The 6,267-nt window shown below is 34.9% G+C and overlaps 1 protein-coding gene across 2 annotated transcripts in view; it reads left to right on the top strand.

Annotated features, from left to right (window-relative positions):
* Positions 1–300: 300 nt before the first annotated feature.
* The window catches only part of LOC138662083 (ligand of Numb protein X 2-like), a 118,214-nt gene continuing 112,247 nt past the window's right edge, over positions 301–6,267 (top strand). Inside the window, exon 1 of one of the 2 annotated variants that reach the window (XM_069747219.1) lies at positions 301–489. The gene's annotated coding sequence lies outside the window, so the exon portion shown is untranslated. The remainder of the gene's footprint in view (positions 490–6,267) is intronic. The other variant, XM_069747220.1, reaches the window with a different exon arrangement.

The following is a 6,267-nucleotide window of genomic DNA, read 5'->3' as shown; positions in this document are numbered from 1 at the left end:
GCGGTTTTTCACTGCGGATTTTTCAAATCCGCTGCGGAAAAATCCGCAATGGAATCCGCAACGTGTGCACATAGCCTTAAGGTTTTTTTTTTTACAGCACAAATACAAAAAAAAAAAATCTACAAGTTTGGTATGGCCGTAATCGTACTGCGCCGGAGAACCTGGAGGACTGGATATATTTACCATATGTAAGATGTATAGGACTCCTCTGTGAGGAGCAGTCGCCCATAGCAACCATCCCCTGCCCCCAGTGCTAGCTGGGTAATGAGAGCAGCCCGGCGCGGCGCTGTCCTGTGCTGCACACAGCAGGAGGAGGAGAGGAGGAGGGCGCCGCCATTGTGTAGCGCCTGCTGCTGCCGTCAGGCTGCACTGGGTGCACCATCCTCCATGGAGCCGCGCTCAGGTTACTGCCCCTCCCCGCGTGTGAGTCACTTCCCCTCCACCCAGGTGAGGCGCTCGGAACTTTCCCGGCTGCAGCAGCTGGCGCAGGTGAGCGCATGTTTTATTACACGGTGTTATATGGCGGGACAATGGCGCCGGGGACCCCCGCTGTGAGGACGGTGACAGCCCGGTGCGGGAAGGCGCCTCACACTCCCCCGGGCTGTGGGCAGTCCATGCTGGGACGTGTAGTTCCCCAGTCACACCTGTTCCTGACATATGGGCTGTCTTCTGGGCTACCTTCTATTCTGAGAAAATGCCATAAATAGTGCGAGCTGTGCGCCTTCTCCCTGCAGCGGTGCTAGGGCTTGTCAGTCCCTGGTGTGGTGTCTGAGCCCCCATATGTGATTACACCCCCATATGTGATCACACCCCTGTATTCTGACTGCAGCAGGTGGCAACTGTGACATTTATATTATTATTAATGGCTGCTACTAAAAATGTCTTCTGAGCCCTCTAAGCATCACCTTTGCGTGACTCTATCTATCCCATATCTATCTATCTATCTCTCTATCTATCTATCTATCTATCTATCTATCTATCCCATATCTATCTATCCCATATCTATCTATCTCTCTATCTATCTCTCTATCTATCTCTCTATCTATCTATCCCATATCTATCTATCTATCCCATATCTATCTATCTATTCTATATCTATCTATCTATCTATCTATCTATCTATCCCATATCAAATTCAAATGAGCTTTATTGGCAGGACTAAGTACATGTTAGCATTGCCAAAGCATATGGTAAAAATACGGGGGTGGGGGAGGGGGGGCATATAGAGGTCCAGGGAATATCAAATTCCTTTTAGAGGATAGGGGATGTTTCCAGGGTGGGGTATAGGAGTCCATGACATATCGGGCTCTTTAGTCGGGCGATAGGGATATGTCCAGTGTTGGGGTACGGGAGTCCATGACATATCAGGCTCCTCTTAGTCTGTGGCAGGCACTGACATATTCCGCTGCTACGGCCAGTGCACTTTCCTCTTCCCCCAGTATTATCGGCAGTTTCTCTTCCTCCTCCTTGGAGGTGAAATCTGGGAGGAGATCAGACAGCCTCTTGAAGTGAGTGTCCCTCACTGCGGAGTATTTGGGGCACCTCAGCAGGAAGTGGGCCTCATCCTCCACGGCCTCCTGGGGGCACTGCTGGCAGAGTCTGTTCTCATATCTATCTACCTATCTATCTATCCCATATCTATCTATCTATCTATCTATCTATCTATCTATCTATCTATCTATCTATCTATCTATCCCATATCTATCTATCTATCTATCTATCTATCTATCTATCTATCTATCCCATATCTATCTATCTATCTATCTATCCCATATCTATCTATCTATCTATCTATCTATCTATCTATCTATCTATCTATCTATCTATCTATCTATCCCATATCTATCTATCTATCCCATATCTATCTATCTATCTATCCCATATCTATCTATCTATCCCATATCTATCTATCTATCTATCTATCTATCTATCTATCTATCTATCTATCCCATATCTATCTATCTATCTATCTATCTATCTATCTATCCCATATCTATCTATCTATCCCATATCTATCTATCTATCCCATATCTATCTATCTATCCCATATCTATCTATCTATCCCATATCTATCTATCTATCCCATATCTATCTATCTATCCCATATCTATCTATCTATCCCATATCTATCCCATATCTATCCCATATCTATCTATCTATCTATCTATCCCATATCTATCTATCTATCTATCTATCCCATATCTATCTATCTATCTATCTATCCCATATCTATCTATCTATCTATCTATCCCATATCTATCTATCTATCTATCCCCTATCTATCTATCTATCTATCTATCTATCTATCTATCTATCTATCTATCTATCTATCCCATATCTATCTATCTATCTATCTATCCCATATCTATCTATCTATCTATCTATCCCATATCTATCTATCTATCCCATATCTATCTATCTATCCCATATCTATCCCATATCTATCTATCTATCTATCTATCTATCTATCTATCTATCTATCTATCTATCTATCTATCTATCTATCCCATATCTATCTATCTATCTATCTATCTATCCCATATCTATCTATCTATCCCATATCTATCTATCTATCCCATATCTATCTATCTATCCCATATCTATCTATCTATCTATCTATCTATCTATCTATCTATCTATCTATCTATCTATCCCATATCTATCTATCTATCCCATATCTATCTATCTGTCTATCTAACTATCTATCTATCTATCTATCCCATATCTATCTATCTATCCCATATCTATCTATCTATCTAACTATCTATCTATCCCATATCTATCTCTATCTATCTATCTATCTATCTATCTATCTATCTATCTATCCCATATCTATCTATCTATCTATCTATCTATCTATCTATCTATCTATCTATCTATCTATCCCATATCTATCTATCTATCTATCCCCTATCTATCTATCCCATATCTATCTATCTATCTATCTATCTATCTATCTATCTATCTATCTATCTATCTATCTATCTATCTATCTATCTATCCCATATCTATCTATCCCATATCTATCTATCTATCTATCTATCTATCTATCTATCTATCTATCTATCTATCTATCTATCTATCTATCTATCCCATATCTATCTATCTATCCCATATCTATCTATCTATCTATCCCATATCTATCTATCTATCCCATATCTATCTATCTATCCCATATCTATCTATCTATCTATCTATCTATCTATCTATCTATCTATCTATCCCATATCTATCTATCTATCCCATATCTATCTATCTGTCTATCTAACTATCTATCTATCTATCTATCCCATATCTATCTATCTATCCCATATCTATCTATCTATCTAACTATCTATCTATCCCATATCTATCTCTATCTATCTATCTATCTATCTATCTATCTATCCCATATCTATCTATCTATCTATCTATCTATCTATCTATCTATCTATCTATCTATCTATCTATCTATCTATCCCATATCTATCTATCTATCTATCCCCTATCTATCTATCCCATATCTATCTATCTATCTATCTATCCCATATCTATCTATCCCATATCTATCTATCCCATATCTATCTATCTATCTATCTATCTATCTATCTATCTATCTATCTATCTATCTATCCCATATCTATCTATCTATCCCATATCTATCTATCTATCTATCTATCTATCTATCTATCTATCCCATATCTATCTATCTATCCCATATCTATCTATCTATCCCATATCTATCTATCTATCCCATATCTATCTATCTATCTATCTATCTATCTATCTATCTATCTATCCCATATCTATCTATCTATCCCATATCTATCTATCTGTCTATCTAACTATCTATCTATCTATCCCATATCTATCTATCTATCCCATATCTATCTATCTAACTATCTATCTATCCCATATCTATCTCTATCTATCTATCTATCTATCCCATATCTATCTATCTATCTATCTATCTATCTATCTATCCCATATCTATCTATCTATCTATCTATCTATCTATCCCATATCTATCTATCTATCTATCTATCCCATATCTATCTATCTATCTATCTATCTATCTATCTATCTATCTATCTATCCCATATCTATCTATCTATCTATCCCCTATCTATCTATCTATCTATCTATCTATCTATCTATCTATCTATCTATCCCATATCTATCTATCTATCTATCCCATATCTATCTATCTATCTATCTATCTATCCCATATCTATCTATCTATCCCATATCTATCCCATATCTATCCCATATCTATCCCATATCTATCTATCTATCTATCTATCTATCTATCTATCTATCTATCTATCTATCCCATATCTATCTATCTATCTATCCCATATCTATCTATCTATCCCATATCTATCTATCTATCTATCCCCTATCTATCTATCCCATATCTATCTATCTATCTATCTATCTATCTATCTATCTATCTATCTATCTATCTATCTATCTATCTATCCCATATCTATCTATCCCATATCTATCTATCTATCTATCTATCCCATATCTATCCCATATCTATCTATCTATCTATCTATCTATCTATCTATCTATCTATCTATCTATCTATCCCATATCTATCTATCTATCCCATATCTATCTATCTGTCTATCTAACTATCTATCTATCTATCTATCTATCTATCTATCTATCTATCTATCCCATATCTATCTATCTATCCCATATCTATCTATCTATCTAACTATCTATCTAACTATCTATCCCATATCTATCTATCTATCCCATATCTATCTATCTATCTATCTATCTATCTATCTATCTATCTATCTATCTATCTATCTATCTATCCCATATCTATCTATCCCATATCTATCTATCTATCTATCTATCTATCTATCTATCTATCTATCTATCTATCCCATATCTATCTATCTATCCCATATCTATCTATCTATCTATCTATCTATCTATCTATCTATCTATCTATCTATCCCATATCTATCTATCTATCCCATATCTATCTATCTATCCCATATCTATCTATCTATCCCATATCTATCTATCTATCCCATATCTATCTATCTATCTATCTAACTATCTATCTATCCCATATCTATCTATCTATCCCATATCTATCTATCTAACTATCTATCTATCTATCTATCCCATATCTATCTATCTATCTATCTATCTATCTATCTATCTATCTATCTATCTATCTATCTATCCCATATCTATGTATCTATCCCATATCTATCTATCTATCCCATATCTATCTATCTATCCCATATCTATCTATCTATCCCATATCTATCTATCTATCCCATATCTATCTATCTATCCCATATCTATCTATCTATCCCATATCTATCTATCTATCCCATATCTATCTATCTATCCCATATCTATCTATCTATCCCATATCTATCTATCTATCTATCTATCTATCTATCTATCTATCTATCTATCTATCCCATATCTATCTATCTATCTATCTATCCCATATCTATCTATCTATCTATCTATCTATCTATCCCATATCTATCTATCTATCTATCTATCCCATATCTATCTATCTATCCCATATCTATCTATCCCATATCTATCTATCCCATATCTATCTATCTATCTATCTATCTATCTATCTATCTATCTATCTATCTATCTATCCCATATCTATCTATCTATCTATCTATCTATCTATCTATCTATCTATCCCATATCTATCTATCTATCTATCCCATATCTATCTATCTATCTATCTATCTATCTATCCCATATCTATCTATCTATCCCATATCTATCTATCTGTCTATCTAACTAGCTATCTATCTATCTATCCCATATCTATCTATCTATCCCATATCTATCTATCTATCCCATATCTATCTATCTATCTAACTATCTATCTATCCCATATCTATCTATCTATCCCATATCTATCTATCTATCTATCTATCTATCCCATATCTATCTATCTATCCCATATCTATCTATCTATCTATCTATCTATCTATCTATCTATCTATCTATCTATCCCATATCTATCTATCTATCTATCCCCTATCTATCTATCCCATATCTATCTATCTATCTATCTATCTATCTATCTATCTATCTATCCCATATCTATCTATCCCATATCTATCTATCTATCTATCTATCTATCTATCTATCTATCCCATATCTATCTATCTATCCCATATCTATCTGTCTATCTAACTATCTATCTATCTATCTATCTATCTATCCCATATCTATCTATCTATCCCATATCTATCTATCTATCTAACTATCTATCTA

Source organism: Ranitomeya imitator, chromosome 2, assembly GCF_032444005.1.
Source record: "Ranitomeya imitator isolate aRanImi1 chromosome 2, aRanImi1.pri, whole genome shotgun sequence".
Taxonomy (NCBI): Eukaryota; Metazoa; Chordata; class Amphibia; order Anura; family Dendrobatidae; genus Ranitomeya; species Ranitomeya imitator.
The sequence above is the reverse complement of the archived record's forward strand: the minus strand, read 5'-3'. Positions and strand labels throughout refer to the sequence as shown.